General features: G+C 40.7%; 1 long non-coding RNA gene across 1 annotated transcript in view; it reads right to left on the bottom strand.

The window, feature by feature from the left end:
* Positions 1–11,395, bottom strand: part of LOC122794307 — a 936,094-nt gene extending 924,699 nt beyond the window's left edge. Inside the window, exon 1 of the long non-coding RNA XR_006363632.1 lies at positions 11,245–11,395. This is a non-coding gene — a long non-coding RNA (uncharacterized LOC122794307). The remainder of the gene's footprint in view (positions 1–11,244) is intronic.
* Positions 11,396–13,885: the final 2,490 nt, after the last annotated feature.

Genomic DNA, 13,885 nt, shown 5'->3' with positions numbered 1-13,885 from the left:
GATGAGGACTGAGGTTCCTTGGTTGCTGGGCCAGGGCATGGGCATTACATATTAGTTGTTTGGCAATGGTGGGATATCCACACCACATATTAATTGGTGGCAAATACTAATTGGCTTGTAGTGGTGTGGGTAGAGTGAATTCCTGTAGCTTGTGTACAGTGAGCTTTGAAGGTGTTTTGTAGTCTAAATCACCCATGCAGTGAATACTTAGAGTTCAGATCACAATTGTTTTATTTCTTTTGTTAGCTTAGTTAGTCAGGGTGAGCAGGCAGCATGTCAGCAGAGGAATATGGAAAGCTGACAAGGAGCCAGCTGGTGGAGATATGCCAGGTTAGGGGACTGGTGCATGCAACCTGACTAAGGCAGACCTGATTGCAGCCTTGGTTACAGCTGCATCAGAAAACAGCAACCAGGAGGACAATCAGACTGGCAGTGGAGATATTATACCCTCAGAGAATGGACAGCTCAACCTTTCTGCAGAGGAATTAAAAATCCATCTGGAGCTAAAGAGACTTGAGTTGGAGGCCAGACATGGAAATAGAAGCAATTGAGAGACTGAGGCATCTAGAGGGTGAGGACAAGAGAGACTGTGACATTTGCAGGCTGTGGAGAATGAGAAACTGCTACACCTGGAAACTGAGGAAAATGAGTGGCAGAGGCAGCATGAGAAAGAGATTCTGACTCTTTGCCAGAGTCATGGAGGTAATGGAGAAGGGAGTAACCTGACTTCAGAAGCACAAAAGGTCAGTAAATTTTTTCCGCAGTTTAAAGAGGGGGATAATTCTGATAGTTTCATTCATATATTTGAGAGGGTATGCAAACAGTATAGTGTTGACCAAAGGCTCTGGGTACGGTTCCTGACCCCCTTACTCCATGGTAAAGCTGTAACTGTTTTGTCAAAAATGTCTGATGTTGCATGTTTTGATTATACTGCTGTTAAAAATCACTTGTTAGAATTGTTTAAGCTAACACCTGAAACATATAGGAAAAAGTTTTGTGAGCATAGACACAAGTCAGATGAAACTGTGTGTGAATATGTTGCTGAACTGAGCACTTATTTCCATAGTGGGTGAGCAGATGTCAGGTTACCACTTTTGAAGGGCTGGGAGACCTTTTGGTGAGGGAACAAGCTCTTAGCACTTTGCCTGAAAACATGAGGATCTGGTTAGCTAACAGACAATGTGCTACTTCAGATGAGTTGGGGAAGAAGGAAGACCTATATCCAGCAAGGAGAGGAGCCCTGCACAGGAAAGGGACACCCAATACTGTGCATGGGTCTAAAGGAACCCATGGTGGGCAGCACAGACTGCCCCAACAGAATCTGCCAGTAGTAGGGGAAGCCACTAGCCTAGATACATGTCCAGGAGCTACGGTTAAATGTTTTGAATGAAACCAGTGGGGCCATGTGGCGTACAGCTGTAAATGAAAGCAAGGTGGGGAACAAAAGGTGAGGGAGCCAGTAAGTGGGAAAGACAAAATACCAATAGTAGGTTGTCTTGAGACAACAAGGGTACAGAACTACCATCCTGCAGCTGTCCTGATAGGGAAGGATTTGGATGAGGCATTACCATGTGTTTGTGCAGCTACACGCAGTTAAGCTAGGAGACAAGCATGTGGGTCTGGTAACCTGGGGGAGACCCAGACAGACTGCATACTTGCAGCCAGGACTAGTGAGGTGGTTACTTCAGGGAGGGAGCTACTCTGTAGCAGTGAGACTGAAGGTGAGCCACAGCTGTTAGGGGGTACTGATGGTCTCATGGACAGAGTGACTGCAAAAGTAGAGGTAAGTAGTAGTACCCAGGCTGACAGTGAGGCACCACTGTCAGAGGATGCCAAACTTCCTGTGGAAGGGTATCTGGGAAGGGTTACAAGGAGAGAGTTGAGACAGGCTCAGCTCTCAGACCCTACATTGCAAGGCCTGAGGCAGGTAGCTAGGGAGGCACCTGATTCCCAATGAAAGGGGAATCTGTATACTGGGACAAAGGGTTACTATACAGAGAGGGGACCCCTGAGGGAGGACTAGAAGGTGAGAGAGTACAGCAGTTGGTAGTGCCTAGAACCTACCATCTGGCACTTCTAGCCATAGCCCATGATATTCCCTTTGCAGGTCATATGGGTAAAAAACGTACAAAGAGGTATATTATACAGAACTTCTATTGGCCTGGAATTTCCAGAGATGTAACAGGGTACTGCAGGACCTGTGAGCAGTGCCAAAAGGTAGGCAAGGCAGGAGAAAAGTTGAAAGCTTCTTTGATGCTTTCGCCTGTGATTGAGGAGCCATTTCAGAGGGTAGCTATGGATATTGTGGGTCCTCTGAGTACCCCAAGTTCCACAGAGAAAAAGCATATCCTAGTGGTAGTGGATTATGCTACATGATACCCTGAGGCAGTGGCTTTGTCCTCCATCGAGGCAGAAAAGGTGGCAAATGCTATGTTAGAGATTTTCAGTAGGGTAGGTTTCCCAAAATAAATACTGACTGACAGAGGTGCCAATTTCATGTCAGACCTGATGGTTTGTCTGTGGAAGTCCTGTGGGGTGAAGCACATGAAGACCACACCCTACCACCCCCCGACTAATGGTCTTGTTGAGAGGTTAAAACTCTAGACTCAAGACCATGCTATGGGCATTTGCAGATAAGTTTAAGAGGGAGTGGGACAAATATCTGCCCCATCTGTTGTTTACTTACAGAGAAGTTCCCCAGGAATCCATAGGTTTTTCACCCTTTGAGTTGCTGTATGGGCATTGGGTGAGGGGACCTCTAGATTTAATTTGAGATGAGTGAGAGTCTCACAAGGAGTCTGTAGTGGCATACATTCTAAACCTCAGAACAAAGCTCAGGGAACTCATGGGCTTGGTCCAGGAGAACCTGGTAGAAGCCTAACAATAGAAAAAGGTGTGGTATGACAGGAATGCTCGAGCTGGAGAGTATGTTGTGGTGCAGTCAGTAAAGGTTCTCATTCCTGTAAGACACAACAAGCTACAAGCAGCTTGTGAGGGACCCTACAAGGTGGTAAGAAAGGTAAGTGATGTTAATTACATGGTGGAACTGCTAGGCAGAAGGCAGGGGCACACATTGTACCATGTTAACATGATGAAACTTTACCATGATAGGGAGGCCCTTGGGCTGAACATTTGCAGTGGATTGCAGGAGGAGTCTGAGGGAGATCTGGGGACTGATCTCCTCAGTGAGACTCAAGCTGTCACCTCGGTGGAAGGGGTAGCAATACCCCAGCAGCTATCTCCTACCCAGGTTTGAGAAATCCGAGGAGTGTTGCAGGAATTTGGGGATGTTTTCACTGGGAAACCAGGGTGCACCCACCTGGGACAGCACTAGATGGACACAAGACCCCAAAGGCCTATTAGGCAGGTCCCTCCTAGAGTGCCTGAAAGAGTGATACAGACTTTGAGGGAGGAGGTACAGGAGATGTTGGAACTAGGGGTGATTCAAGAGTACAACAGTCCCTGGGTCTCCCCAGTGGTGCTGGTGCCAAAGAAGGATGGCAGCACCAGGTTCTGTGTGGATTACAGGAAATTAAATAGTCACACAGATTCAGATGCTTACCCCATGCCTAGGACAGATGAGGCCCTAGAGCAGCTGGGTGAGGCTAAGCATCTTACAACCATTGATCTTACCAAGGGTTATTGGCAGGTGCCCTTGACTCCCAGGCCTAGACAGAAGTCAGCCTTTCTGACTCCTTTTGGCTTGTATGAGTTCACAAAGATGCCCTTTGGGATGAAGAATGCCCAAGCAACTTTCCAGAGGCTGGTGGATAATATCCTAGTAGGAGCAGGAGGGTTTGCCCTTGCTTACCTAGATGATGTTGCCATCTACAGCCATTCCTGGCCAGATCACCTTCAGCATGTCAGGGAGGTGCTGGGCAGACTACAGAGGGCAGGGTTGACCATTAAGCCAAGCAAATGTCAAGTGGGTATGGCAGAGGTCTCCTACCTAGGACATAGAGTGGGGAGTGGTAGGATAAGGCCAGTACCTGCCAAAGTGGAAGCCATTCAGGCATGGCCTGCACCTGTTACTAAAAGGCAGGTGAGGACATTTTGAGGGACAGCAGGGTACTACAGAAAGTTTGTCCCCAGTTATAGTACCATAGCTGCTCCTCTCACAGACCTGACAAGAAAGAACAGGCCAGATAAGGTAGTATGGACTCCAGCATGTGAGCAGACATTCCAGAAGCTTAAAGAAGCTTTAGGGGGACCCCCTGTGTTAGCCAGTCCAAATTACAGCAAATAATTTGTTGTGCAGGTGGATGCTTTGAACCATGGGGTAGGGGCTGTGCTTAACCAGATTTCTTCAGAGGGAGAAGAGCACCCAGTGGTTTATCTCAGTCGTAGGCTCCAACCCAGGGAGGAATGCTATGCAGCTGTAGAAAAGGAATGTCTAGCCATAGTGTGGGCACTGCAGAAACTTCAGCCTTATTAGTATGGAAGGAAATTCACTGTTATGACAGATCACAACCCTCTAACATGGTTAAACAGAGCCAGCCAGCAAAATTACAAGTTGCTAAGATGGAACCTAGGGTTGCAAGCATATGGTATGTCAGTGCAGCCCGCAGTGGGAGTAGCAATGCCAATGCAGATAGGCTGTCAAGACAGGGGATGCGATATGTATTCTCAGATAGACCTGACCCTCTCAGGCAGTGTTTCTCAAGGGTCACTTGAAAAACTAGCTTGAGTTCCCCGGTGGGGGGGGGGATATGTGAAGAGTGGGTAAAGATAGATGAAGGCTGCCAGCCTAGCCAGATGGAATGTTATAGATAATTCTGTCATTTGTAAATATGAATGTACACTACAGGCTTGTTGTCTTAAATGTAAAGAAATAGTGTTACCTGTGAAACTGAAAAAAAATGTGACAACAGTGCACACTACTGACCAAAGTAAAGCATGTTGTGACCCTTTGATGTAGACAGTGATGAAGGGTCTAGATGAAGGAAGTCTTGCTATTGTTTTAACCAAGAGTTAAATTGCTAGATTTAAACATGCAAATGTATTTTTATTGCTCTGCTTCCTGATCAGCTGCAAGATAAAAGGAGATGTTAAGAATGTAAATGCAGTTTCAGTTAGCCTGGGACCCCAGTGAAGTGTGAAGAATGATGTAATGTGTAGCCTGCGAACCCTATGAAAGTGTGAAGAATGATGTAATGTGAATCAGAACTGCAATTTCAATTTAAACAGAGAGAACCAGAGATTATTAAGCATTTTTGTCTTGCCCATCCAACTCACAACACTGTCTTGCTCATATGTAAGTTATCGTAGACTTGTGTTTTCCTTTAGAAATAGGTAGAAACTAGAAAGATTTGACTAAGTGTTTTTCTGTGATGTCAGAACTGTACTACTGAATGAAGTATTTTTCTGTGATCTCTGATCTCTTGACTAGCACTGTGTGGTAAGAAGTATTGTCTTGTGTTTTTATTATTTATTATTAAATATTTTTAAATCTTTCAACTGTGGCTGTTTTGTGTAGAGATAATTTAAACTTTAGAGTACATTGCATAATTATAGTGATTACTGTACCAAGTCATTCTAATAAGCCTTGACTGTTTAGTTATACTACAAATTGGATAATAATATTGCACAGTAATAACTGGACACCCATTTGAGGGCCTTTGAGTAGCTGATAAATATTAGCTGGGTGGAGGCAGGCAGTACTACCATATAGTCTGGGTAATAGGGGCACAGCTAGAGAACCTGTGCCAGACTTTCCCAGGAGCATCTGTGTGGTTGTATAAACTCAAAGTGTGTGTGTGTGTGTGTGTGTGTGTGTGTGTGTGTGTGTGTGTGTGTGTGTGTGTGTGTGTGTGTGTGTATCAGCTACGTGGGCAGGGAAATGGGGCACTGGTTGGACATAGAGGGAGCTGGAGGTTTTAGCTTGCCCAGCTAGGCTGAGATCTGGACCCTATAGCTGTGCCAGTGGGGAGTCTTATTGGGGACCTGGGGAGCAAGGGAGCGACCAGCCCCAGACTGACTGTGATCTCTGTGTGCTCTTAAGGGAAATTGCACTTTACTGTGTGTATTTGTTATCCTTTCCTTCATATATGAGACGCCCTCTCTGGTTTTAGTGGTGAGGATTGAGGCTCCTTGATTGCTGGGCCAGGGCACGGGCATCACAACCTTTATGATCACTTCTTCTAGATTTATTTTGTTTAGAAAATAGTGATTGAAAATGAAATGTTTTGACATGTTTTATGTTTGTCAATTAAAGTTCATCACTGCATAAAGAAACAGAATCATATCTCACTCTCTAGCTATCTCTATGTACAGATATAGATAGGTAGATATAGATAGACAGGTATGAGATACATAGAGATACATATGTATAATATGTGTTAAAGGAATATGCTTCTCACACTAGTTCCTTCCCCCACACCCGTAATTCACGTACACTACACTGAACAAATGCATGCATAACACTATTCTATTCAAATACATTTAATACATATTATTATTTACAAAACTCTATATAATATTCTGACTCAAATTACATTGCCAATGCCCTTGCAAAGTAATTTAGTGCCAGCTTCAACCTTGATGCTTCTTATTTCCAGGTCAGAAACATCTTACTCTCAAAAATCTCTAAAGAACACCTACTGAAAGTGCTATCCAAGACCAAAAATACTTCCTCCTCGGCATATGAAAATATATCTGCTTGCTTTACTAACAGTGTTAAACATGCCTTTACAGACACACCCCTCAAATTGTTTAACTTAAGTTTATTTATTTTATCATTTGTTTATCTGCATTTGTTGACCAGGAAAGTCCACTGGGCTGAAATGAGCCCATTTTCAGTGGAGGCCTGGGGAGAAAAGCTCCATAAACAATATAAAATAGAATAGAAATTTGTTGAACAAGTATTTACAAAGAGTGGCAAGCATCATAACATTTGTTAAGCAAGTATATATAAGGATATACAATGATTGCATCCTTACAGTTCCTGAGCTACCAAGGGAGGCTGGAGATTTTTCCCTTTAATTAGTGCCTTACTGATGTTTGAGCAGAGACTTCTCTCTTGCTTACTGTGCCATAAGAGACCCAATTCTTCTGGAATTACTGATTCCCCACAAATCCAATTTCTCCACAATACTAGAACCATGGATGTAAATCTTTAACAACAGATAAATAAAACTCAGTTGAAGTGCAGTTTTATATCCCAGTGCCTTCCACACATCTGGATTAAACTTCCCCTGCATGGTAAGCAGTGCAACACACTGTCATCCTTTGAACATAAACTAGGTGCCTGGATTGATATCCACATATTTCCTCTGAGATTGACCAACATGGCCATCCTGGAGCATAGAGGTGCTGCCTGAGGGAGGATACTGGCAAGACAAGAATGTTCATGGGACTCACTGGCCTTGTAATATCTATGCATTTGTGATAAAGCTATATAACTGGATGGACAGCCTTAAATTCTCCTCTAGTATAGTGAGCATTACTCTCCTTAACGCCAGAGGAAAAGTTTTACTATGGGTTATTGGTTAGGCTTGTAATAGTCAGCAACCTGATTGCCTAGCACTTACCTATGAACCTATGAATTTATAGCTCAACTTGGCTGTTTCGGATCTTGTCTAAGACAATCGAGAATGTTGTAAACTAAAACAATCACATATTTGTACATTTGTTTACATGGTCCCATATACCCCACTCATAACTGAAAAGCACATGCTATAACATATCGTTTGATTGGCTGATTGACTGGCTATACATCTTTGAAACAGTCACCAAAGCCAACACACCACCTACCTTGACCTAGCCAAAGCCTTGGTACTATTCCCCACTCAGGCATAATAGATGCTCTCTTCTAGCTAGGCATCAATTCATATATTACCAGATGGATAACTGACTGACTCACTGATAGAACCCACTCAGTCAAAATAGGGGAAGACACCTCTAGTAGTAGACCCGTAACGAGCGGTGTACCCCAAGGATCGGTGTTGGGGCTTTACTGTTTGGAATATACTTTTTTAAGGTGCAAGCCAAAACTAGTGGTCTGTGGCTTACCAAGTTTGCAGATGACTGCAAGCTAGGCGGTGTCTTAAATTCTCCTAGTGATGTGAACATCCTCCAAAAGGGCCTTACCCAAACTAATGCCTGGTGCCAGAAGCATGGCCTCAAACTGAATGCCAAGAAATGCATCATTATCCCCTTTGGGGAAAATGGCATCTTCACTAATTATCACATTAATAACAATGTACTAAGCATGCAATCAGTCATGAGGGACTTGGGCACCCAGGTTGATAGAAACCTGACTTATGATCACCATGTTGCCTCCATTGTATGGAAGGCTTTCTATATGGACCACCTCATACATAAGGGTATTTTATCCAAGAACAAGGAGGTCATAACATCCCTGTACTCCTCCCTTATCAGACCCATTATCAAGTACAGTGCCCCCTTCGGCATGTACCTTTGAAAGCACATGCAGCAGTTGGACAGACTACAGAGGTTCCTGACCAGGAAAATCCAGGATCTCAAACTCCTATCCTGTACAGATAGGCTAAAAGCCCTGTCCCTCTACTCAGTCTCATCTGGACTGCTCTGAGGTGACCTCTGTGTGAAATTTAAGGCCATCTCAGATCTAGCCTTAGTGGAGTTGCTGCATATACATAAGTCAAATTCCATTTGTGCAACCCACACGCAAGACCTCAACCTGGTCTGTGACATTAATTGAGCTTGTTGGCAGGATACCTTTGTGTCCCAACGACTCCCCCATCTATGGAACAGACTGCCTTTCCATGTCAAGCAATGTACCTCTCTAGCCCGCTTTAAGAGGAACATGGACAACTGGATGGGAAACAGAAAATACACCCCTGGGATCCCACCTGTATCCCTGCTGGACAGGGGAAACAGGTGCTGACTTTGAGGGAACATGGGTGAAATTCTTGGCTTGGCTTATAAGAGCCTCTGGGCCAGTAGCCTAGTATCATCCTACGAACCTATGAACCTATACTAAATTATGCATAATGCATTTTCTTTTGGCCTTGTGTCTTATTTCATTGTTTGAAAAGGATCCATTGACTAGCCAATGCACATGATTAATTATGATAAATACATTTAATTAAATTAAAGCTAGTTGATATATTCTTATTAGGTGACACTATAATAAACAATTGCTTTAGTTTGACTAAGTAACACAGACATTTTTGGAATCATATCACCTCCACCAAAATTTTGGACAAGCTTACTTTGCACAAAAATAAGTACAGACAAGTCTGCTAGACTAGAAAAAGATTTATTTGTTACTTTAGTTGATGTCTACCATATTTAATAATTATTGTTAATTTGCTGTTAATAAGATATAACCTTCTTTTATTGAGTAACAAAATAGTACATGTAGTAAAATGCATGATGCTTTGATGTTAAATAAACTTCCATCTTAAATAATCTATATAGTTAATTCATTTTAACAGGTATTATCTTGAGCTTCCAGATGATAAACATTGTAAAATACAAGCTGAGCTGACTGATATATATGCATCCAGAAATGCTGTTTGCATGAAAAGTGTTATTATTATGGATACTATAAGGTAGCTGTTTCTTCAGAGATTGTATGAAGACTATAAATTTGAATTTATATTTTAATCTTGCCTATTTTTCTTTTCACAAAGCCCTAAGTTTCATTAATGTGCTTTCAATTAAATGGTCCTAGAAAAGGGACATCCACCAACCTCAAGACAAACTGGATACCCAGCTGGCTCACAGACAGGACCCAGGAAGTTAGAATTGGGGAATCCATCTCAACAAAGAGGCCAGTCAAGAGTGGAGTCCCTCAGAGACTGATACTGGAAATCTCTCCTTTTTGCCATTTACTTCTCTGAAGTTAAGGTTGATGTCAAGGCCTGTGGCTGACCAAATTTGCAGACGACTGAAAATTAGGAGCAGTCAAAGAATTCCCCACCAACAAAAATGTTCTCCAGGAAGGGCTGACACAGATAAATAACTTGTGTCAGACCCATGGACTAAAACTAAATGGCATGAAATGCATAATAGTATCCTTTGGGAAGTAATTAATCTGTGGCAACTATCATACTGAAAATACACCCTTAAAAATCAAAGCAGTAGTCAGGGACTTGGGACCCCATCCTGATGGACCTCCTGCATATCATCAAAAAAAATACCACCAGAAATATCCACCCTAAAGACTTAAACCTTGCCTGCGATATAAATAGTACCTGTTGGGGAGACAGGTATGCATCCTAGAGACTACACCATCTCTGGAACAGGCTACCCATCCATGTGAGGCAGAGTTCCTCCCTAACCCAGTTCAAGTGTAACTTGGACAACTGGATGAGAAATAAGAAATTCATCCATGGTTTGGCACCTACGTCTCTAATGGACACAGACATCCTGTAAACGGTTTATTTCCCAAGCCCTCCTTATAAATATTTCATCATCCAAGCCCCTGCTTACACTTTTCAAATGCACCAGATCTTGTCAGAGATTTGGGATGCACATATAGGATTAAAAGGCCTTAGTGGTTGTTAGCTTAGGACAAACCTATGAACCCATGAGCAGAATAGACTGTAATAATATCTCTTAGAAAAAGAAAAGAAAATTGCCCCAAGTCATTAGTGGAAGAGGAGCTAATGATCACCAATTGTACTTGCATTTTGTAATTTATTGAATTTTCTTGATGGGATTTCTTATGTCTGACAAAAACAAAACCTTAATAAACCTGAGAAGGCATGCTAATGAATGTAACTGAGGCTTGAAAGGAACAATACTTTGAGAACAAATCATCCAGTTTGACTTTATCCTAATCATTTATGAAGCATTTAGTACATGGGTGTGCTTAAAATTTGCAGACTTGCATTATGATGTCCAAAAAAGCAGAAGTAGTACTGCATTAAAATATTAACTTGTGCAAGATGATACAACAGTAGCAACAAAAAGACAACCTTTCCAAGTTTATAATATCTCAAGGCATTTTGTTACATTTTAAAACTCCGGATAGAAATGTTTCATATTAGAATTTGTGATTATAAGCGATATGCCTACTGTATTTAAATAGTTCATGCTGTGATTGTTTCAGTATAATATAAAGAACTGCATCATGAAATCATTACTAAATGAAAGGCTTAAAATACTTCTTAAACAGATTTGCTTATTGTATGGCTCCTCTGTAACAATAAGCAAAGTCCATAAATTTGTTTTCAGATTGAAAATGTTGTTTCTTTAGTATAGCAAGTGCAGTTTTATTACTGAAGCTAAAAAAGAACATCGAGTTTGACTCACCCATGTGACTTTTCATCAGTCAGAATTATAGGAAATAGGTTTTTACATCCACCCTGTGACCCTTACACATAGCTTCAGTCGATGAATAATTACAAAATGTATTTTCCATTTGACTCTTCCACTTTCACTGATGAATTTACACCATACGACTGTTCTGGTTCTAGAAACATAAGCAAAGAGAACTAAAATTAGGCATATTTGGGAGAAGCACAGAAAACATGAAAAGGATGTGAGAGGAAACTTGAAAACAACAAGTTGCCACTAAGATTAAAACAAAAACATAAGATATCTGGAACTCACACATCTCAAGATCAAGGCTGCTCATTTCTCAGCTGAAAAATACATTTAAAAGATCAAGTTATAGCAAAAAAGTGTTAGCTCTCAGAATTCAAGTAAAATCACAAAGCTTTTCTATTTCATAATATACAGTCCTATCTTGCTGAATGGACTGAAATTTCTCAGAGGTATATGGTAGTAGTGAACAGCTATCACTTTCACCCTTAAAACAAAGTAAACGTGTAGTAAGACATTGCAGTTATTGTTCATCTACCAGTCAATTTTCTCCTTGGTGAAAGGAAACTACCTCACTCATAAAGCACCCCTCAATTTAGACTTAGCAGTCAGAGATTTGATCTGGGGAATCATACACTTAGTAATGTGGCATTGCTCCAACAGTATATAAGTTTGTAAGAAAATCATTGCATGTTACTCAACTTATAAGCAAGGACTTTGCATCTAAGTTCAGGGATGTCATCATGCCACTGTACTAAGCCATCATCAGACTCATCAATTGAGTATAATGCCACTTTCTGTATGCCCATGACCAGGCACATGCAACAGCTGGAACCTCCACAGGGGTTCCTCACAAAACAATTACAGAGTGTAAACACAATGTGCTATGCAGGTTGCATCAAAGCCCCATTTCTATATGCTGTTTCCTATAGACAACTGACAGGTGATTTATGCCTGTTATATAAGGTATCCTTGGATCCCACTCTGATGGACCTTTTGCATATCTACAAAATGAACAGCACCAAAGCTTTTAGATCTAAAGATTTAAACATTGCCTGTGACTTAAATAGGACATGTGGGAGAAAGAGGTACATATCTCAGAGAATCCCTGTTCTCTGGAATAGGCTTCCCATCCATGTGAAGTGGAGCCCTTCCCTAACCTTATTCAAACATAACCTGAAGCAGTGGATGGTAAACTGGAAATTCATCTCTGGTCTGACACCTATGGTTCTAATCTACAGAGGCCATTAAGTCATGCCTTAACATACACCCCTTTAAACAACCTCTAAGGCATAATAGCATGTGGGATACATTTGGGTTGTGTGACTAGCCTTATAAAGGGTCCAGTGGTCATTAGCCAAGTATACATCTATGAACCTACAAATAGTTTTCTCTCACAGTTATAGCTGGAAAGCATGGATTGGAAAATGCATGGCATTACACGTCACATATGTATTACATACTGTCCTGTAACAGTCTTCATAACTAGTTTATGCACTGAGCAAACAACAGGACATAATGATTGTAATAATTTTTCCATTTTATTTATTGCAGATCTGAAGAAGCAACATCCATTGTGAAAGCGCTCATCATACTAGTTTTTATTAGACTTTACTGTGTTTTGTTGTTTTATTAAAGTGTGTTTCTGCTCTATGCTGGTTATTTTGTTTTTTTTTTCTTGATTGCAATTATGATGAAGTTTATTTGGATTTTTGCACAAGCACAGGATGAAAAAAAAAAAATAATTACTGCCGCTGTTAATGAAATTGCCCATACAAAGAAATGACCAGAATGTTACTAATTATATAAAAAAAGTTCACTTTATACTCAACTGTTACAAATCTGTTTTCTTTGTACTTTTCTTTGTAGTGTTGCATATACATTTCATGTACATAAGATTAATACATTTTGACATAGCTCCTTACAGAAAACATGTTAGTTTTACATTAGAAATCCTCAGACAGAAACTCAGTACATCCGATTTCTAATATTACATAATCCAATAGTGCTAGTTTAGAAATAATTTGCGACGTTATTTGGCACCATATTTCAGTTGCTGTTGTCTTAAATTATTTGTAGTATTAATGTAAGGTTCAGCTGTATTTAGAATAGCTAGTCAGAGAAGTTGACTTCCACTGTTTTTGTAGAATTGTAGTTAGAAAAGAATGTAAGGTGCTGTTACAGTGCTGTGACACAAGTTTGTTTTGTTAACATCAGCATTTTTTGTACAAATGTTATCTTTCTGACAATCAATTTCATATCACTTTATAGCCAGCATGTAATACTTATAAATTCGCAATTTAAATATTTTGAAAATACTTAAACTAGAATGTGAAGAGATAGATTTACATATGTAAGTAGAATAATGAAGGTACGTTTTTGCATACAAAATGACAATTTCAAATTACTATATCAAGCCTCTCAACTCTCCAGATTTTTATAGAATGTTCAGATTTTTTTTCCTCAGATTATTGATCTGTTCCACATAAAATTAATGGTTTTCTGACAAATCACCAAGAACTGAAGTCACTAAAAATGATATACATTTCAGTTTCAGACTTCATATCCTTTAGAAAATGTATGATCTGAAGTAGTTTACTTCATTTGGTCTTGAACCTGTGGGAATACT

The sequence above is a fragment of the Protopterus annectens genome, chromosome 1.part0, assembly GCF_019279795.1.
Source record: "Protopterus annectens isolate FY-2018-M chromosome 1.part0, PAN1.0, whole genome shotgun sequence".
NCBI classification, from domain to species: Eukaryota; Metazoa; Chordata; order Ceratodontiformes; family Protopteridae; genus Protopterus; species Protopterus annectens.
The sequence above is the reverse complement of the archived record's forward strand: the minus strand, read 5'-3'. Positions and strand labels throughout refer to the sequence as shown.